The 22,791-nt window shown below is 45.4% G+C and overlaps 1 protein-coding gene and 1 long non-coding RNA gene across 2 annotated transcripts in view; both read left to right on the forward strand.

The window, feature by feature from the left end:
• The window catches only part of LOC119439895 (very long-chain specific acyl-CoA dehydrogenase, mitochondrial), a 444,311-nt gene that overhangs the window by 185,813 nt on the left and 235,707 nt on the right, over window positions 1–22,791 (forward strand). The window lies entirely within an intron of this gene.
• On the forward strand, window positions 764–18,259 carry LOC125942896 (uncharacterized). Its single transcript, XR_007465406.1, has 2 exons — window positions 764–886; window positions 17,980–18,259. It is a non-coding gene; the product is annotated as an uncharacterized LOC125942896 (long non-coding RNA).

Raw genomic sequence — 22,791 nt, forward strand, 5'->3', positions numbered from 1 at the left:
AATGCCACATTATATAAAACTATTGGCAGATTTAAAACCACGGATATATGTTAAATGATAAGTATAATTTAAATAGTCTTGAGCCGCCAGTCTTAGTGCTCCATTTCGAAAACATTACGCTTCACGCTTCGGCTGTAGGATACCGTGTTTAATTGAACCAAATAATTTGCGAAAGTATAGGAAAATAGCCGTTTTGGAAAATTGCTTTCCTGTGTTAGGGCTAGTATATATTTCATTTGCATGAGTGTCCTTTCGGTTGTGTTCTGCTTCTGAAATCCATCTGCTGTTCCCACAAATTCGTGTCAGTTCCTACAAATGAACCTCTTATCCAATCAGCGATCGGTAAAGAAAATCGTTTTCTACTCAACCAAACATGCTTTTTAGTTGTAAAAAATTGCCGATCACAACAGTTCCTAATGAATGCACTACAAACCTAACGTTATGCAGCCAAAGAGTAAGGCGCTCACGGCTAACACGCTTCCGCTTGTCCTGGGATTAGTCGTATTTGGGAGGGGGGCGGGAGGGGCATCAGATTTTGAGGATGCTGCTCAGTGTTCCTCACTCGTATAGGCACTCGGGTATAATACTTTCTTGTACTCTTGAAGGATTCTTATTGAAGGATATCTTCAATTGGCTGTAAAGTAGGCGCACGTAACTGCAAGGCAGGTGTACTTTGCCAAATACGTAGCTCGGTGTAGTTTATTTACTGCCTTCTTTATTTTCAGCAATGGACTCGTCCTCTTGCGCCTCTATATATACCTACGTGCGTCGTATGTATTCCGATTTCGCTACAATCGCAGCACGGGTCGATGCGAGGATTTCATATCCTGCGGCTCAAGTACGGATGGGTTCACTTCGAGAGAACTGTGCCTGCAGACTTGCAACGGTAAGCAGTCTTGCACTATCATTTACAAATGTTTCAAATGTTAGAGCAAGGTGTTTTGCTACCGCTGTAAAAGAAGACCCATTTCTGTCAAGGTAAAAAAATGTTTCTTGGACACATGAAAAGTTTCTTAGATTGATACTCATTTGTACTTATAGTGTAGGACAACCTTTGCAATATGCATATTCTTTAGGCGAAATCACTTCTTTTTCCAATCACTGTTCTAATATCACTACAGCGGCATAAAAAACAACGAAGCAAATTCCGCACGTTTAAAGTAATCAGTTTAGGAGTCATATGGCAGTTATCCAAATAAAGTAGGTGACTGCTCAAAATTCTACAATACAATACCAATAATGAGACTTGCACCATTTTCTGATATTCATTATAAACGGTGCATGAAGGAACAACTTGATGCAGTATTCTCCTAGGTTACCAAGGGTTACCAATCTACATTCTTATTCATGGCCTGCGTAAAATGCTAGCGCATAGCCAGAAAACTAGCTCAATATTGTAACGCCTATCCGCACCTTTTTTGGCTGGCCCCACTAATGAGTGGTAGCCGTCATGCCGCCTAAGCAGCCCGCATCACAGGTGGCACATATCTAGAGCGGCCCATATCGTACGCGACCCTCGAATTAGAGGCGTATTTTGATCTGGCGTCGTCCGTAGCTACAAGGCTGCCTATAGGGACATCCTGTTTCTCCGTGACCCCAGATCAAAATTATCGTGGTCGTTGGCGTCGTCCACAATATACGGCCTTTTTGGTCCTCACGTAGCGCTTCCTCTAAACCACTGGAAAATATGCAGATCCAACGCAGAATGTGGAATCTATGTGAAACGAAGATTTTAAGTGACGCGGTTAAATGAGTGCTTAACAACTAACAGCGATGCGTAAAATTTTGTTTGCTTTCATCTTATGCTGCCTGCTTATCTCATAAAATGTTTGTTTGCCCACTACAAAGGTCACTACTTTATTCACATCTATTTTTTATGCAAACACGAGATCAGATGGATGCCCAGTATGCGCTGAGATGTCAAAAGACGAACGCGACGTGTGATGCTTGTTCAGGGAAGAATTGTGATGACAGATGTATGCACGGAAAAGTACTACACGTATCGAGCAACATTTAGGCATTCTGTACCTTTTGTGTCACCCACCCATTGTGCAGTATTGGATAAGAACTAACACACCCAAGCAGCACATGCCCAATAGATGAATCAAAAAAAGTAAAGTAAACGCAAACATCTGTGAAATATAATTCATCATCCTATTAAAGAATCGGCGTGCTTTAGAGATGCCTGTGAGGCACCCTGTATACGTTTGTCCACGTTTCTTGTAATAAAGTATTTTTTAGTTGCCCTGAACGGAGGTGCGCATACTGGGTCAGAAAACAACGGTTATACGGCTAAGCGACTTAACAGATGCTCTTATATAAGGTTTGTATTGCAATGGGGATGTTTGCCTAGCAGCACTCGATCTAGTTTCAACTGCAGACCGAAAACAAGTCAAAAGGGAGCTATGGCGAAGCGGGCGAGCAAGCGTCGCTTGTCTTCTTCCTTCACCAGCACCGTGGCCCACTGCCTTCAGTACAATCACTCCCCACCGAAAGAGGAGCCATCCTGGCGACCTAGGGGCAGGAGAAGGTAGGGGGGTCGTGGCACTGCTTGAGGCGGGAAACGTGGACAATTTCCTGACCGCGACGACGCTGGTCGGAAGACGCGTCCATCGGCTCGATGAGGTAGTTGACTGCGGATGTTTGTCGCAGTACCCGATAGGGACCATGGTACTTGGAATACAGCTTGGAGGAAAGGCCCGGTGGAGTAGACGGCACCCACAACCAGACCAGCAAGCCGAGAGCAAAGGATGTAGCCGTAGTGGACGCATCGTGGCGATGCTTTTGGCGCCACTGGTCCTGGGATGTGAACGAGCGAGCGAGCTGGCGACATTCTTCGGCATATGCAGCCACTCGGGAAACAGTCGTCGACTCTGAAGCATCCGGCCGGTAGGGTAGAATTGTGTCCATTGTGCATGAAGATTCGTGTCCGTAAAGAAGAAAGAAAGGTGAAAATCCAGTAGTGCTTTGCGTTGCAGTATTGTATGCGTATGTTACGAAAGGCAGAATCCGATCCCAATTCGAGTGGTCAGATGAAACATACATGGCCAACATGTCGCCAAGGGTGCGATTAAAACGCTCTGTCATGCCATTAGTTTGGGGATGGTATGCCGTGGTAGTGCGGTGAATGATGCGACACTCCTTTGGAACGCTGTAATGACGTCAGAGAGGAAAACGCGACCGCGGTCGCTTAGTAATTCTCGAGGTGCTCCATGCCGTAATATCAGGTTCTGAAGGATAAAACTAGCAACGTCTCTTGCTGTGGCAGATGACAGGGCTGAAGTTTCTGCGTACCACGTAAGGTGGTCGATAGCAACAATAACCCAGCGGTTGCCGCTGGAAGTGCTGGGAAGCGGATCGTATAGGTCAACGCCGACGTGGTCGAACGCTCGAGCGGGGCATGGTAAAGGCTGCAAGGGGCCGGCAGCATGTTTAGGTGGCGTCTTGCGGCGTTGGCACAGGGGGCATGACCGTACATACTGACGGACGAAACGGTACATACCGCGCCAGTAGTATACCGAACCTGGAGGCGACAGTATGTCTTCAATACCCCAGCGTGGCCGCATTGTGGGTCATCGTGGAAAGTGGCGCAGATGTCGGAGCGGAGGTGTCGGGGAATAACAAGCAACCACTTGCGGCCGCTGGAGTGGTAGTTGCGGCGGTAAAGCAGATTATCGCGAATAATAAAGTGCGTGGCTTGGCGACGGAGCGTCCGAGAGATCGGCGCTGGCGACCGGCTAGACAGGAAATGTAGAAGCGAACAGATCCATGGGGCCTTGCGCTGCTCTGATGGCATGTCGGAAATGTTGAGGGCGAAGGCACCGCAGGCGGGAAAAGACGAGCAGATAGGATCATGTGACAGGGGTGACCAGGAAAGAGCGTCTGTGTCGGAATGTTTTCGGCCTGAGCGATAAACAACACGGATGTCGTATATATATATATATATATATATATATATATATATATATATATATATATATATATATATCCACAAATGATATCCCTGGATAAACACGGACCCAACAGCCAGGCAGCCATGTAAAAGCTGGAAAAGTAGGCAAAAACAGCTTCACTTTAAAATTACTTAGGCCACTTTCTAGCTACTTGCGGCTCTCCTATGCATACACGCTTTGACATACACAATCAAAATACACATCTTGTGATGGTGCGCGTGTCACCGTCGTCATCGTCTTCTATGAGTAAGCAAGCAACCCTCGAGCAACAATTCTGATGGTGCGCGGGTTACCGTCATCATAGTGTTATTTAGAAATTAATTAAGATAGAGGTATTTCAGGCACTCGAACCCACGACCTTCGGTGGAAGTCGCACCGCCTAGCTTATGTGGGAGTTCAACCCACCACATTTGGTGTTAAGGCTAAATTAATTAAGGCACAATTAGTTAAAGTAGCATCAATTAAGGCACTCAAACCCGTGACCTTTGTTCGGGAAAACAAGTAATAAGAAATAACAACGCATTCGAACTACAATATCAAGCTAGTTAATGAGTGTCTCGTGAGCGCGCAGGCTTTTGCCTTCATCCTCTTTGGCGTAGGCTAAAGTGACTGTCAATTTATTATGAAAATGGTACCCAAGATGGGGAACAACGAAAAAAATTCGTCGGCCATTCCACTCCGTGGAGATGGATCACCATTGCACCAAATTTTGGGTATACGTACCCGTTCACAGTGATGAACGTAGGCAGTGATTAAAGCTTCCTTACACATACCGCAAATTCCAAATTCACCAAGGTCTTCTCCTCTAGTAGCGTAATGTTCATTCAACACTTCCAAGGCATTGTGTCGCTGTTCGTCGGAGCGGATCACAGTGATGAGGGACAAGTTGATGTCGAACCACAAACGCTTGCGTTCGATGTCTCGAGTTTGCTCGGCGGCGTGGTTAGTAGCATCCGCCCGCCATTGCCGCTTGCGATTCTTCAAAATTTAATCTAAATTTATTTCTTTTCATCTAATTATTTTAAATTTAAATTCCATCAGAACTAAATTTGTCCCTCATGTAAGACAATGAATGGTTCATGCCCCCGTAAACGCGGCATGAGCCCACTACGAGGACGACAGAAGAGAAGATACGACTACAGAAGAGAAGTGAAATTCTACACTGGAATGATGAGCAGCCATGGAGCCAGCTGTGGAAGAAGACGACGAACTCGGGAGCAGTGGCACGAGCGCGTTAGCGCGGTTGCGCCGAGGGGCGCCAACGAGCCAGCTGTGGATGTCGCGCCGGCTGGGCCGTCGGTGCGTGCGCTTCAGCGCAAGTGACAGGCTGAATCCGTTCATCCAGTAGATATAGCTAGACGGCAGGATGCGAAATCTCAAGCAAAGGCCAAGTTGGCTGCTGAAACACCGGAGCAAAGGGAGGCCAGATTAGCACGTTATAGAGAAGCTTAGCAAGCGCGGAAGCGTGCTTTAATGAAACACAGTGTGCATAGTCTTTGCAAAACCAAGCCAAACAGACCTTTCGCTCGTGATAACTAGGTTTACAAGAGTTAAGCCTCGGGCAATTTTTTTATTGTGATATGGACACTTCAAGCAGATTTCTGCCGTCGTCGTTGCCGTCGCCGTGAGGTTCGGTATAAAGTCCAAGGGCGATAAAATCGCCGCCGCGCGCCGTATGTGCGAGGGAAAGCGCGCGTGGGACGCGCGCTATCACGGAGAGCGAACGCACGGCGGAGAGCAAACACCACTTATTCCGTCGTGCGAAAGCCGTGGCGATATGGGAAGGAGGGAGGGCGGGGGGGACGCTTAGCTGCGGCACCAAATGCATATCTGGCAACCGGGCGCTAGGGGAACTAGCGACGCAATCTCCCACGCGAAAGGAGCAAAGCGGGAAGGCAGCGTGGGAGGGAGAGGGGGATTCTACTCTGCCAACAAATGCATTCATGTACTTCGCGCTTCGCGCTTGGTTCTTTATTATATGTTTGCGCCGGTACGGGCTGCCGGTGTTGTCGCGCGCGCCGTATCTTGCACGCGATCTCCACACGGCTCTGACCTTTGTAAGCGCTGCGCATTCGGCCACTCACTTTCCGTTGAAGCGATAGACCGCACGAACCTTCGATCGCTGCGGCGGCTGCACTTGCTGCCAGCGTTTTGACAGTGGTTGTCTGCGGTCATCGAGTGTGATCTATTCATGAGTGCTTGTGCGCGCTGACGCCACGCTTGTTAATTCAGTTAGTAAGTGAATGTCTCCTAGTTTATGTAGCCGATAAAACTACTATCCCTACTCCGAATAGCTCTCTACTAATTTGCTATCACAATTGATGCTTCGCCTTTCGGGTGAAGCTGCGACATTTTATCACTTAATCAGACGTAAAAAGGCAGCCTTCTCAATTGCTGCAGTCGGGTCATGCTTCCTGTAGCCTTTCCCTGCAAGCGCAGTAAACTGCTCTTGCTGCTTCCACCCATGCAGTTATCGGCCCAGGTAGTGCAGCTGCTGTTGTTCTGTCATTTTTAAGAGGAAGAAAATCAAAAGCAAAAGCAAGCTACAAATATCGTAACTGTTCTTATATGGTTTGATGTTTTAGTCCGTGTGCACAATTGTTCTGAAACACTAGGCTGCAGTTGGAATTGTTTGGATTGTTCATCACTTAAAGGCTCGTGTTGCTTCAGTTAAGGGGTGCTCCTTAGCTTCTGTGGGGAGATTAATATTTGTACGAATAACAAACTAGCAGCGCACAGATCAGCAAATGAATATGTGATCCAAAAAGTGGTAAGCTAAGCTTAAATAGAGTAATTCAATGCTAAACAATTGACCACAGTTATGATAAAAGTTCAGTGTTTTCCCCGGGTATATTTGTTTTAGCCAAAAAGTCCATCTTACGAACTCGTATTTCCGGTTAATCTGAAACCCTCCACTTGAGCTCCTGCAAAGACTGTAAAGTTTCGCATGGTCAGATTGGCTCTGGCTCTTGAGTCGAAGTTGAAGTATCCATGGGACATGAAGAAGAGACATAACGACACCTACTGTATGAGCAAACGTATAAAAAACAATAAATATTACGGTACATTATGGTAGCTTAAGTCAGATTAGTAGGCTAGAGAAGCATTTAGGCAGTATGATCACATGGCTTCATAACCCAAGCATTCACTCATCTAGACTGTGAAAGACGCAAAAACGTCTAACACTTGATTTTGTTCTATTGGACATTAAGCCACATAAAGAAAAAGTGAACCAGTTTTATTGCATTGCGCCCCAATACTCGTAGCTTAAATTAACCAAGCCAAATGCGTAGATACACGTTCCTTTATTTCTTCTTTGTGGGCGCCACGAAAAGGTCTGCAGCATATATGCCCGTAAGTAGTACTAGTTCAATATGAAATAAGAAAACAGCTATAGTCATATACTTAGGTAATGGCGATGTTCTTGTTGTTTTTTGTTTGTTTCTTGTTTGTTTTTTTTTTTTTATCGTCGCGGGGGTGTAATATATTTCACATATAATGCCTTTTCTCAACATTTCCGACGCAGCAGAACATTTGACTTTGACGACACCATTGGGACCAGGGCTTGAGTAAACCGATGAAAAGAAATGAAATTGATGCGCATTCATATTTGTTTCGTAGCAGTAAGGGACGTCGAGTATAGGACATCGATTTCATCGTATATCAAAGAACGTGACGCTGCGGATACCAAGACTATAAACGTATTTGTGAACGAACAACCACTTACATTTTCGCGCATGGCGTGCTGGACTTGACCCATAAAGGCGCGCCAGCCTGCTTCAAACGTTGCGACTGGTTACATTGCTTGAGTGCCAGCGGCCTTCGTCTAATTCAACGGTATGTTCGAAGTTATGCTGTGCGCGAAACACCCCGTCAATATGAAGAGCTCTCCGTAATTGTGCCATCGAGCATGTGCGACGAGTGTTCACGCTGCGCGCTTCCGAAAAGGCGTGGAAACAGGGTGGACGTCCTTCACGAGAATTTCTTCACTTGGCGAGAAACATCTCAACTGCACGTCTCCCCTACCCCTCACTTCTCTATTCACGCGCACAGAAGGTAAAGCAAATGAAGTTGCTTTCGAGATTCCCGCTGCTTCCCGTCCTCACATAAGGGCATGCTGGGCTCCTATGCTTCCGTCGGAGCCATAGTTTGCTTTAGAGGTGGAGCTTTCAGAGGCACGCCGTACGTTGCCTCAAGCGCACGAATGCAACACCATTACCGCTTCTACACTGCTACGGCGCGTGCGATCAGTTGTCGCAAATGCAACTGGGTGATCGCTAACGCAATGTCTTCACTTTATGCTGCAAAATGCAGACTAGTATAGAGAATACGTGTGCAGTAGTTGGCTCGAGAAATAGCAACTGGCATAATAAAAATGGGATGAATCTGTGTGGCCAAGCTCACGGACCGCTGCTGTATACACAGGTGCTGCCTGTGTTGTTGGTCCTTCGCGACGCACGGATTTTCTCGCGGATAAAAAAAAAAGAAATTACTCAACTGCCAGCGCAATAGCGCTATCCTCCAAAGAAAGAAATTCAACAGCGAAATGTTGGCAAGAGTGCACGACCCCTTGTTACACAGTGACCAAATTGTGACCAAATGACCAAATGTGTAGCGCCGCTTCCCGGCATAGTAAGTTTCTCGCACATTACCTATACACACATTCTTCCCAACTCGCACTCAGACTTACGCCCACTACATCGCTAACGTATAAAAAACAAGTGGATGGGCTCACTCGTGAATCAATGCGCCAAAGCATAGGGGACATACTAAATATACCACAGTCATACGTATGTTTGAAGCTGAATGTTTCGTGACGGTCGACAGAGTAAGTGAGCTACCAGCGATAATACGTCGTCGCTAGGAGCTATTACGAAGCACAGAACATCTACATTCTAAGCCTTGTGCGCGGCAAGCCCAAATATACCGCACATGAGCACACAAGCGAGCGATTACGCAGAAAATAAACCGGGGTATAGTAACCGCACCGAGGAGCCTTACTGAGTGAGAAACATGACAACCCACTTGTTTAAAGTGAATGGCAAATAAAGAACAAATAGTACAAAAAATTGGCAGCACCCATCCCACGATAACTGTCGACGGTAATGAGTTTAGCGTTGAATGAATATAGCCACACAACGTATTGCCGTCGTGGACACCAGTTATGTGTGAGCTGTGCACTGCAGCATGCAGGACTCCTCTTTCGCGCTTCCTTAAGAAAAATCGGCGCCAATCTAGCGCCGCGAATCCTGCATGTGGCCCCCGCAACGCGCCGGTGCATGTGAACGGGCACCAGATTCTTTGTGGACACGCTGTACAATCTAGTGGTGTTGCCGAGTAGTCCGCGCGTAGCCTCCGACACGAGAAGAGTGGCGCACCGGTGGTTGCAACGTCGCTTGCCGCACACCCAGTGGCACAAACTCAGTAGGTATACGGTCGATTCGCCTGCTCCACCTGAACCATTCATTCGAGCTGTGCGGCAATGGCGCTCTCTGAACACACGCCGTTCGTTTCAAAAGGTGCAGGTTCACCATTTGCTCCACCCTATAGCTACTGTCGCTGCCGACTTGTTACAGACGCACATGTGTCAAGGTCGATCCAAATGGTCGCGAAGCTTCGCGCGAAAAGCGGTTCAGAACGAATTGTCACCGACATCAGCAAGGGTGGTTATCGGAGCAGAGATTGAAGCGTGACTATGTTTGGAGGGAACAAGCATTGCGAAAGAAAAAAGCGTTTTTTAATTAAAGCGATACATAGTTAGATTCATTCACCGAAAATAAAATTCCTAATCAATTTTATATACGCATACCGAGAAAAGAACAGCTCTATTTTACTTGATCATTATCAATAAATACCTAATCAATACCTTTTTTCAGCGCCCACCGATAGCGGCGGGCGTAATCACTTGCAATTGGGCAGAAAGGGGCACTCGTAAAGTTCACCTGTTACAATACGCCCCCCTCACATGTTGTGTTGCTTTGCTTGTCGACGTTTGTCTGAATTTGATGACGTGTTTAGTTTCATTGTTTCCCTGTTTAGTCAAAAGTAGTGAGTTGCGACCGCCAGATAATTGTTCACTTTAGTTGTTTTCGTGGGACAGCGCTGGCCGACGGGCTTGGCGTCCGACGAAAGGACGAGCACACTACGCCCAAAGCGTTCGTCGGCCTCCGAACAAAGTATGTTCTGCGCAAGGGTGCGGTTTGGGCACCCCTATGGCTGAACTTTTCCTGCATCGGTTTCCGCTCTGAAAGCTCGAAACGCCCATCACGTCGAATGGAGGGGAAGTTGAATATACAGTTCTAATGGAAGGCCCCTGAAAACAAATTTCGCGCCTTTAAGAACAAAATGACGTCACTTCTGTTTTTTAAAGGATATGGAGTCACATTATTTTTTCTTCCACCGGAAGTGTTCTCTCCTCACACAGATGGCGCTAAGCCCCATGAACCGCCCATGAACCGCCATGTTTTGAAGTATGGGCTTCTACGGAAGCTTCGCTACCAGGTGTATTTACCTTGCATGTGCCAAGCAGCAGCGCAGTAGGCTACACAGCACACATGCGCAAGCGCCCTTAATTAAAGCCCCACTTAAGTACGTCTGCTGTGTCTACGCAAGCGCAGGTGCATTTACGTCTCAGAATATGATCATACCATCAGTTCAGGACCTCTGTAAGTTACGCACTCCGTGCACATTACCTGGACGAAACATAACGCCTGCAACGCGTCCACAACTTGGCGTTCGTTTCGAGTGCCGCAAAGTGACTGCACCGCCGAAATCGCGAGCTGCACAACTTCTGAACTTCGCGTGAACCGCCCTGAACTGGTTCACAGTGGTGCGTGCGAATCGAATGGACCAAGTGGCTTAATTTGGAGGGAGGTTCATTGAAGATCGGCACGTACCCAGTGCAATCACGACACAGCTCCCTAAAGCCGGGGCGCGAAAGATCGTTCATTGGAAAGGGGCACATACCCTGTGCGTTTCTGGCGGTGACTGATAAAGCGTCGGGTTGCGGTCATTGAGGAACCCTTGTGACGTAGGTTGTATCTTATATCTTAAGATGCACGATACATTCTTTCATGTATCGGAAATAGAGATACTGATCCACGTCTTGCCAGACCTATCATGATACATATACAAGATACCCAAAGAGTATCTAAGATAGTATCTAAGATATACATGTATCTTCGATAGTGCCAAGCACTGGGTACCAGGGCTCGAAGAAGCTCTTTGACGCCGACTTCGAGTACGCGTCACTCGGTCTCTGCTGGTCTTGAATGGCCCTCTTGACTGCCAACTTGGGTCAAAACGCCAGTAGGCATGGGCCACTCTTCAATTCCGAAATAATATTTATCGACTCATGCAAAAAAACTCTCCCTTCCGTCACTTCAAAGTGATAAAATACTTGAAGCAACCCACCTAGACGAAGATGTCCACCACCTCCTTCTCGAGTGCTCGGGATGCGAAACTGAACTGCTTACATTGAGAGCATATTTAGCACTGGCCATTCATTTTTAGCGATGGCCATTCATTTTTTTTTAATATTTGGCCCATGACCAACAGTGGGCCTAAGAGAAAAGCGCTTGTCATTTTAGAAGTTTTCTTAGCAGGTACTAATATCATCTTTGTTGGGCTGCTGAGTACGAGGTCGCGGGATCGAATCTCGGCCACGGCGGCTGTATGTCGATGGGTGCGAAATGCGAAAACACCCGTGTACTTAGATTTAGGTGCACTTTAAAGAATCCCAGGTGGTTCAAATTTCCGGAGTCCCCCACTACGGCGTGCCTCATAATCAGATTGTAGTTTTGGCACGTAAAACCCCATAATATTTTAAAACTAATATCATCATACGTATTGTAATAAATTTTATATTTCTTTGAAAGGCAAATGTGTGATTTAAGTATAAGTTTCTTATGTCGTCAAGCCATTATGCTTTATGTATGTGTGCGTATTTATGCACTTTGTGCACTCTTCTACCAAACAGTGCTCTTGTATATGTTCTTGGACAAAACGAAGTACTTGTATTTCCGCAAGCGGTTGCGCACGTTAATCTTCTATGGCTTCCTAGACTCATGTGCAAAACTTTGTGTTCGTGCTTTCTGAATTTTTGAGAGATTTCGTGACATTGCTTTCTTGCCAAGCGAAGCAAAGTAGTTGTCGCCAACTAAAGGAGGTAGCATCACCTATTAGATCATGTCAATAAAGAAAATTGACTTCTCTGGTTTAGTATCGCGGCAAGTAACGTAATGTATTTTATATATTGAATGTTATTATATACATAACAAAGAAGTTTTTTTCGTATGACAGGAACATTAGTTGGTATTGCGAACTGTCTTTCGTCTTCGTTGTTTACTTTTCTTGCTGCGAAAAATGATGCCTTGTTACTTGGTTTGGTTTTACTGTAGGTGCGATATGAGGCTCTGTCTCTGAAGCGATAACTTCTCGCGAAAATCATATTACACTTCTCTAATCATCATCAGCCTAAATGTCCACTGCAGGACGAAGGCCTGCGATCTCCAATTACCCCTGTCTTGCGTTAGCGTATTCCAACTTGCGCCTGCAAATTTCCCAACTTCATCATCCCATCTGGTTTTCTGCCGACCTCGACTGCGCTTCCCTTCTCTTGGTATCCATTCTGTAACCCTAATGGTCCACCGGTTATCCATCCTACGCATTACATGACCTGCCCAGCTCCATTTCTTCCGCTTAATGTGAACTAGAATATGGGCTATTCCCGTTTGTTCTCTGATCCACACCGCTCTCTTCCTGTCTCTTAACGTTAGTCCTAAGATTTTTCGTTCCATCGCTCTTTGTGCGGTCCTTAACTTGTTCTCGAGCTTCTTTGTTAACCTCCAAGTTTGTGCCCCATATGTTAGCACCGGTAGAATGCAATGATTGTACACTTTTCTTTTCAACGACAGTGGTGAGCTCCCAGTCAGGATTTGGCAATGCCTGCCGTATGCACTCCAACCAAATTGTATTCTTCTGTAAATTTCTTTCTCGTGATCAGCGTCCCCTATGAGTAATTGACCTAGATAAACGCACTCCTTTACAGACTCTAGAGGCTGACTGGCGATCCTGAATTCTTGTTCCCTTGTCAGGCTATTGAACATTATTTTTGTCTTCTCCATATTCATCTTCAACCCAATTCTTACACTTTCTCGATTAAGGTCCTCAATCATTTGTTGTAATTCGTCTCCATTGTTGCTGAATAGGACAATGTCTTCTGCAAACCGAAGGTTGGTGAGATATTCGCCGTTGATCCTCACTCCTAAGCCTTCCCAGTCTAAGAGCTTGAATACTTTTTCTAAGCATGCAGTGAATAGCATTGGAGAGATTGTGTCTCCTTGCCTGACCCCGTTCTTGATAGGTAACTTTCTACTTTTCTTGTGGAGAACCAAGGTAGCTGTGGAATCCTTGTAGATGTTTGCTAAGATATTCACGTATGCCTTCTGTACTCCTTGATTACGCAATGCCTCTATGACTGCTGGTATCTCTACTGAATCAAATGCCTTTTCATAATCTATGAAAGCCATGTAGAGAGGTTGATTGTACTCCGCAGATTTCTCGATTACCTGATTTATGACATGGATATGATCCATCGTAGAATATCCCTCCCTGAAGCCAGCCTGTTCTCTTGGTTGGCTGAAGTCAAGTGTTGCCCTGATTCTATTGGAAATTATCTTGGTGAATATTTTATACAATACTGAAACCAAGCTAATGGGTCTATAATTCTTCAGTTCTTTAACGTCTCCCTTCTTATGGATTAGTATAATGTTGGCGTTCTTCCAGCTATCTGGTACACATGAAGTTGTGAGGCATTGCGTATAAAGGGCCGCAAGCTTTTCAAGCATGATATCTCCCCCATCTTTGATTAAATCTACTGTTATTCCATCTTCTCCAGCAGCTTTTCCCCTGGTCATGTCTTTCAAGGCCCTTCTAACTTCAGCGCTAGTTATAGAAGGAGCCTCTGTATCCGGTTCATCACTATTTTGAATGAAAGTAGCTTGGCTGTTTTGGGCACTGTACAGGTCAGTATAGAATTCTTCCGCTGCTTTTACTATGCCATCGAAATTGCTGATGATATTACCATGCTTATCTTTCAGTGCATACATCTTGCCTTGTCCTATGCCAAGCTTTCTTCTTACTGATTTAATGCTGCGTCCATATTTTACGGCTTCCTTAATCTTTCCCACGTTATAATTTCGAATATCCCTTACTTTTTTCTTGTTGATTAGTTTTCACAGTTCAGCGAATTCTATCTGATCTCTTGAGTTGGACATTTTCATCTTCTGTCGTTTCTTTATTAGGTCCTTTGTTTCTTGGGAGAGCTTACCTGCTGGTTGCCTTGGTGCCCTACCTCCCACTTCAACTGCTGCTTCTGAGATCAACCTAGTTACGGTTTCATTCATTACATCTATGTTGTCTTTATCTTCCTTTTCTAAAGCTGCATTTTGTTTGCAAGCACCAGCCTGAATTGGTCTGCTTTTACCCTTACTGCCTCTAGGTTGGCCAGTTTCCTCTTGACTAATTTTACTCTCTCTCTCTCTCTTCAAATTGAGAGAAATACTAGACCTCACTAACCTATGGTCAGTGCACTTAACCTTACCTAACACTTCTACATCCTGCACTATGCTTGGATCGGCAGAGAGTATGAAATCTATTTCATTCTTTGTTTCTCCATTAGGGCTTTTTCAGGTCCACTTCCTGTTGCTGCGCTTCCTGAAGAAGGTATTCAGTATTCGGAGCCTATTCCTTTCCGCGAATTCTACTAACATCTCTCCTCTTGCATTCCTAGAATCGATGCCGTAGTTGCCAATTGCTTGCACACCAACCTGCTTTTTCCCCACTTTTGCAGTGAAGTCGCCCATGACTAAAGTATACTGAGTTTGCACCTTTCTCATTGCTAGTTCAACATCTTCATAAAACTGTTCTATTTCTTCATCATCGTGACTAGAGGTTGGGGCATAGGCTTGTACTACCTTCATTTTGTACCTCCTATTCAGCTTTATTACGACGACTGGTACCCTCTCATTAATGCTGTAGAATTCATCAATGTTGCCCGCTATGTTGTTATGCGCTAGAAATCCTACCCCGGATTCTTTCTAATCTGGAAGACCTCTGTAGCAGAGGACATGGCCGTTAGTCAGCACTGTGTAAGCCTCACCAGTTCTTCTAACCTCACTAAGGCCAATAATATCCCAGGAAATGTCTGATAATTCTTCAAATAGTCCTGCTAAGCTAGCCTCACTCGAGAGGGTACGCGTGTTGAACGTTGCCAGGTTCAGTTTCCATTGGCGGCCTGTCTTGACCCAGAGATTCTTAGCACCCTCTGCCGCGTTACAGTGTACTAGTACACTGTAGCCGCGTAGCAGGTCTGACCGCCGCCTTGGTCAGGTGCTCCGCAGCCACTGGGAACTGAGGGCCATGGGTTAATTATCGGTGTAATGAGGGAAGTAGTGGCCGAATACTGCACCAGGGAGGCCAATTCCTGTTTTGGTGAGGGAGTGACTTTGATGAAGCTTAGTGGGCCTTCCTAGTTTGGTTGCACCTGAACTAGTATAGCCCCACTAGATCTCGGCGATATATTTTTTTTCTTGCTGGTGTCAGTCACCACTCCATGCCTGAAAATGTGGTGGACTGGAGTAGGATTCGAACTTACGACCTTCAGATTTGAGGCCGGGTATTCTACCTCTGCTCCACGCCACCACCATCTATTTAATGGAACCCAAAGCTGAAATCGAGCGAGGTTTTCTCATCGTGTTCAGCGTGCCGCTAAAGCAGGGAGAACGAAGCTTCAAAGTTCAGACATCGATATTTATGCTGAGCTACCCTCGTACTTGTATTGCGTACAGTGCTGCTTGACGTTTTATATTCTCTGCGTTCGACGATGTCAGCTAGATTAAAGAAAGGAACATCAAAAATTGCTCGGCAAAAATGTACTGTTGTCAAGATAAGCTCGAGCTGCAATGTCCCATTGCTCTCATAACACATTGGCGAGAGGCACGAAGTGTAGAAAGGGGGGGGGGGGGGTTATGCCCAATTTTACATCACACATTGTCTGCTCTTGATATTCTGCTGCACATTTAGTGTTCAGGTGCGGCAGTAAAGGCTTTGACACAAGTGGAGTGCTCGTAGGGAAACCAAGGAACGTTATGGAGACGGCAACGCTTACAATGACTTCTGCAAATATTGTGTGATTTAACGAGGACACTAAATCAACATATACGCAAGCCCAATTAATGCTCACAGATCCTTGGAAAATGGAACTTGCGGTTTCATGTTGAAAAAGAATCTCGGTATATGTATTCAAACAAGGCAAGGAGGTTGCAAGGAGATGAACACTTCAGTTGAGTAACAGAGGTGAGCCAGGGAAGCCTCAGCTTGGGGCCAACGTTTCACCAAGCAAACATATTTGTGAGGGCCGAAAAGAAGACAAGTTCCCACACTGAGGTTTCCCTTGCTCGTCCACCGTCGATTCATTGAATGTTAAGCCGAACTTATTCTGCGAGTACATTCCAAAATCTTTTAGAGAGCACACTGTGCTCGGGTTTGTTTGTCACCTGCTGTTTGAAGAGAAAAAAAATTGTTTTTAGTGATTTCTCCAGTTTGTGAAGTTTGATATTAATATGCTAGCCGGTTGTGTGAGCTTGCCTTTTCTAGCTACCTCTTATGGTGCAGGGCTAGCCTAGTTATTGATTTCATGCAAACTGTACATGAGCCTCTTGTAGTAAACAAACGTAAAATAATGCACGTATCCGGATCTAATTCTAATCCTAGCACTTGCCGTGTTAACATCATTCCCTCAGATTTTGTCATGTCATATAAATATCTCGGTGTACCCATTACAAATAACTTAAATTGGACTATTAATGTAGAGTACGTCATAAGCAATGCTTATCACTTGCTCGGGTACTTACGGCGCAACTTTTTCAAAACACCGTGCATTTTAGAACTACAGCTTTACAAGACTCTAATTTGCTCGAAACTTGAATATGCACCTGCAATACGGGATCCTAGTTGCGTTAATCTTATTACTTCACTTGAACTAGTACAAAATAACTCTACTCGTTTCATTCTTTCTAATTATAACCGTACCGCGAGTATAACCTCAATGTAAACTAACCTAGCACATATTCCACTAGCTATTCGCCGCAATGTCGCCCATTTCTTTCCCTATTTCATAAAATTTTCCATCACACCACACACTTCATGACGACTTCATACTGCGGCCTCAGTGCATTTCAAACTGCGTCGATCTTCCCAATAAGATAGGAATTGATTCATGCAACACGAAGTCTTTCTTTCATCCCCCGTACATCTCAGAAATGGAACCACCAAGTATCGCAGCCATCACAGATAACAACTGTTCTTGCAAACCTTTGGCTAACATTGTATAATCAGGATAATTATTATGTTACAACAACTCACCGCACTTGTTTGCTTTATTCTATTACTTTGTAACCACTCCCCTCTTTAATGCCATGTGGCCCTGAGGGTACTGAAAATGCAGAGTTGCTGCCAGAGTTTCAGTCAACATGAAGTATCATTTCATTAAAATTGCATAGAGCACTTTTGATCGGTTTAAAATTCTTTGCATTTTCATTTAACAAATTATCGTTGTGAGGGAGCAAGTAGGAGCTTGCTACATTGTTTCTGTTCTGGTCATCATGGCTATAATGACTGGAAAAGAAACAAGATGGGACTGAACATGTCTTCTTTGACTGTCATAAAAAAAACCTTAAAAGCAACTAAGCTTGTATGTCAAATTTCTCACTCCCGCTCGGTACGATACAGCACTGTAGACTGCTGCTTACACCTCTCTATCTGGTAAACTTCCAGATATTTCATGGTGAGGCACGTAGTTTATGACACTGACATGACACACACTTCTCTAATACGCAATCTTTTTCTTCAAATCAAAAACTAATAATAGACTTCGGATACGATATTGTATTTATCTTGCTCGTCATTTTAAGCGATAACAAATGCTTTTCCTTTGATAAATAGCACATTAAACCTCCACTTGCAGAGGAATCGACTTGTTTGAAGATAGGTTGGAGGCCAGGTGGAGGGATTAGACCGTGGTACCACTATGACTCTGAAGACGATGAGTGCATCGAAGAAACTGATTCATCTGCCTCTTCTTCAGACCTTTTTCCGGTACTAAACGTCTTCGAAAATGAAAAAAGCGTGCCGAGTAGAATGCATGCCCACTTATGATCAATGGGGCTAACAGGCTCCAGTTTTCAGCTCATCCGCAACACAGCACTGCTGAAAATAAAATATTATAATAATAACATTTATGCCTATGCTACTGTTATCATCATCAAGAGGCTTTCATTTGTCCGTGAAGCATATACAGCAGCTTTTTTTTTTACTTTAAACACAGCTGCAAGTTTGGTCACCACAAATACTGTAATTTTAGGCACTGAATTCTTTTTTGTGACACTTATTTTCCATGGTAAATGTTTTCTCCACATTCATTCAAAAAAAATAACGTTCTGGGTAGCTTTCATGACAACTCTATCTTGTTTCCATAGGTATTGGCCCACACTATTCAATGTACAAAAAGAAGTTATCGTTTTTTTTTTTTTTTTTTGATGAAGAACAATCGTCATCAAATACGTGCATTTCGTCTTTCTTTCGTAGCATTTTTTAACGCTCAGGTTGGTTATAGATCATCATGGTATTTGGTCGCTTGTGTTTGGCATCTTCTATCAGGTACAGTTTATTTCATTCTAGGTAGACTGCGTTAAAGCATAGTAGCATAAAAAGGCATATCTTAGTTGTCGAAATACAAAAAGCCTTCACGGAGTCTAAATTTTTACCAAATACAACCCGAAAGTGTAACCTCCGACGTCTGCACCAGGCACGTACCTCGCAGCGCAGAAGGCTCATAGGCGATGGCATTACTTCATGTCCCATAGAAGCATCGTCTTAATGATATTGTTACGCGCTATGCCGAGCATGGAAGAATGCGCCAAAAAGGCGGTGAAGACGACGATCGGAGCAGCGCTCGTGTTGTTGTTCGGCCATCTTGCCTGCAGCCGTGTCTCTTTGTATATATCGTGTAAATATAATTGTCCTATCCCTTTTGCTACTCATATCCCCGTGTAAGAAGTGCAAAAAAATTGCAGGTAGCAGTGACGACAATGACGAAATTGCAATGATGACAATGGAATGAAGAAAGTGGTACGACGACATGGCGGCTGAGGGAACACAATTCTGATTAAGTTGCGATAGTACGACAATGACGACATCGTGGCAACCAGATGACGATAACTGTACGTTGACGACCATGCGACGAGGACGGCACGACGACCATCGGATGACAAAGCTGGAAAGACGTGGACAGAACGACCACGATGGCATCACGAGGACCGGAACCACAGGTGACGTAACAACGGCATAATCACACTGGACTGACGGCAGCGTTATTAACACTGCATTATGATGACGATGGATTAATGATGGCGGAATGATGATGAAGGTGTGACTATGACAACACATGGGCTACGAGCGAATAAAATTGGCGGAATTATCACGACAGTATGTCAACGAAGGAATGGTCACAACGCGATAAGGGCGATGAAATCGCAACGACGGAAAACCATTCACGTCATCACGACTACGACGCATTTGTGTTGATGCGTACGTCCGCGCATACGTGCAATCATGTTCACTGCAGTGTAGAGCTTAATAGCAGCTAGCTTGGGTTATTGGGTCGACAGCTGGTATCGGCTACTGTATGCTTCTATATAGCGCATTTTTACACTGCTTAGGTGCATGTGTGGGTAGAGGTGTAAAATTTCATGAAATTTTGAGGCGCGTGAAAAAGGCTGTTTTCTTTCATGTTCTTTTTAGAAAAATACGAAAATTGAAAAAAAAGACGATTGCGCACGAAGCTTTAAAAAAACCACCGCACTTATTTAACACTGAAAAGAATATAATTGTTACATTATTGCATCACAAAGTCTCAGCAGAGCTTCCGGGCTCAAAATGTAACACGATTTGACGTCAAGGCATTAATTTCACATCAAAGCGTCAAGACCGATATTTGTTTCAATCTGTGTCCGATTCACTTCCGCTTGACGCGTCAACGCTTCGCTGTGCAGCGGACGAAGCCTTTTGGACGCAAGTGCACGTACACAAGTTTTTGCACGTGATCCCCTGCGGGCCTGTTGCGTAGCTTGGTGTGCACATTTCCAAACTCGAACCACTTTCTTTCACATGCCGCAGAAGAAGGGGTAATCTGCAGTACGCGACAGGCGAGGGGGTCAAGGGCTGGTTGAAGCAAAGTCCTTGCTACCTTTGCTACCACGTGGATAGATCCAGGTGCTTCGCTGACTCCCAAACTCATCGGTCGAAAAATCCGATGTCCGTCATCATGGCGAAAAAATTCATAGTGCTTCTTTTGACGAAATTCCCTTGCAGGTTCTGTATTCTGTGGCGTTACACGTTTATCTTCCGTTGAAAAAAAATCCCCGTTGAAAAAAAAAACGAAAAGAAAACAATTTTTTAACGAAAATTTCAAATGTTTTTTGTCAACCGCATACATCTCTATGCGTGGGGTCGCACACGTGCAAGACTGTGAATGTTGCTTTTCGCGACGACGCTTGCTTAACGCCTTCGTTATGCAAGAGCGTGTCGCTCGTGTTCTCTACACAGACGTGAACGGGACTGTGAATTAGATCCGCTGCCTGTTTGCACTATGCCCGGTACCGGGGAATCATGCAAGACTGCGACTTCGTGTATACATGCATATCCTAAAATATTTTACCCGTAATATCGAGCGACCACGCAGCACCCAGCAGCAACGCAAAACCCGGCATAGTAATCAAAGTAACTCCTGCTTTAAAAAATAAAATAAAGTGGTTACTAAAGACCACAAGAAATGGGTCATGAAACGCTATAAGTCACCAGAGGGGCAAAGACGCCGATAGTCATTACTCAACGTCTAAAAAGGGACTCAATGCTCGGATCACAGTGTGAGAAAAAGTTGTCGCAGTTTCACCTGAAAGGCGAAGCATCAATTGCGATAGCAAATTTGTAGAGAGCTATACGGAGTAATGATAGTAGCTTTATCAGCTGTATAAACTTGGACATGCAGCAGCACCGGCAACACGCAGAACTGTTGTCGACGCCGTCGGCGTTTTGCCCACGTTCGCACAAAATGCTTGCGGCGTTGGTGACTGTTGCCGGAGCCTCTGATATAAATAGGTACTTGGTGCCGCAGCTAAACGTCCCCTCCCCCCCCCCCCCCCCACGGCCTTTCGTGCGTCAGAAGAAGGCGCGTTTGCTCTACATATATGGTGATTGTAAAGGAGGAAAGAGACGCCTACTTCTGCAGCCCTTAAGGGAGCACGGCACAGAACGCGCGTTTGTTCTCCGCCGTGCGTTCACTCCCCGTGAAAGCGCGCGTTCCTCGCGCCCTTTCACTCGCACATACAGCGTTCGGCGGCGCGCGGCGACGATTTCATCTCCATTGACGTCATACGGAACCTCACGGCGACGGCGACGGCGACGCCGACGGCAGAAATCTGCTTTGGAGTGTCCATATAATTGCTATCGCAATAAAAAAAAAAGGCTTCAGTCTGACAACGTGATCAACTTGGGGCAGACTATGGTAGCATATTAAAGTGCGTTTCGGAAGAACCACATAGGTAATGTCTCCTGAGACGCCGCACAACCTTAATTGTCACGACTGAACTGGCGACGTAATAAATTTTCCGAAATGCTGCGCAGTCGGCTAGGCGTCCAAACCTACACTTAATGGCCAGTATTGTACTTGACTTTTTGACTATTTGGGCTTGTTAAAAGTCATGAATTTCACCGTTAACGAAATATTGTATAGAGAGATCGAGCAACGCACTTATCTAAATGAGGAACGAGCGAGGTATGGCATCTGTACTAACCTCACTCGCACCTAGGGGTTGTGTGCTTCTCCATTCGCGCGCTTCATTCAATCTGTTTAGACGGAACTCTAAAATATTTTACACTCTCAAAGGTGTAGGTTTGTACCGTGTGCAACACCGTTACCTTGAACGCTCTAAAAAAAATTAAGAAAAAAACACCACCCAAGCACTCCGTACAGCTAGCTGGTTCTTCAGCGAAGCTGAAACGTGCGGCCCCGGTGTTTAGCAGTGGGTTAATCCCGACGCTGTATTGAAGCGTTTCTCAATTATTGGTTGCATGTTTGTTTCTAGTGGAACGCAAGCGCCAATGGCGGGCGGATGCTGCCAACCACGCCGCCGAGCTAACTCTAGATATCGAACGCATGCGACAACGGCGAGCCGAAGGAGACGGCGTTGCGGGCAGAGCAGCGTCGACGTGGCAATGGCGGGAACGCGTTCGCCGGGGCCAACGACCGTTTTCGGCGGGAGTTTCACGAGCGGCATTTGGCTTCGGCTGCGACGAAACGTCCACGTTGAAATGGCGAAGTGGAACGCAAGCGCCAATGGCGGGCGAATGCTGCTAACCACGACGCCGAGCTAACTCGAGATATCGAACGCATGCGACAACGGCGAGCCTAACTGCTGATTTCCTAACTTTACACCCCACCTAGTTTTCTGCCGCCCTCGACTGCGCTTCCCTTTTGTTGGTATCTATTCTGTAACTCTAATAGTCCACCGGTTATCCATCCTGCGCATTATATGGCCTGCCCAGCACCACTTTTTCCCCTTAATTTCCATTAGAGTATCAGCTATCACAGTTTGCTCTCTGATCAATCCACACCGCTCTCTTCCTGTCTCTTAATGGTAGGCATAACATTTTACGTTTCATCTTTCTTTGTGCAGTCCTTCACGTGTTCTCAAGCTTCTTTGTTAACCTGCAAGATTCT

This window comes from Dermacentor silvarum, chromosome 2, assembly GCF_013339745.2.
Source record: "Dermacentor silvarum isolate Dsil-2018 chromosome 2, BIME_Dsil_1.4, whole genome shotgun sequence".
Classification (NCBI taxonomy): Eukaryota; Metazoa; Arthropoda; class Arachnida; order Ixodida; family Ixodidae; genus Dermacentor; species Dermacentor silvarum.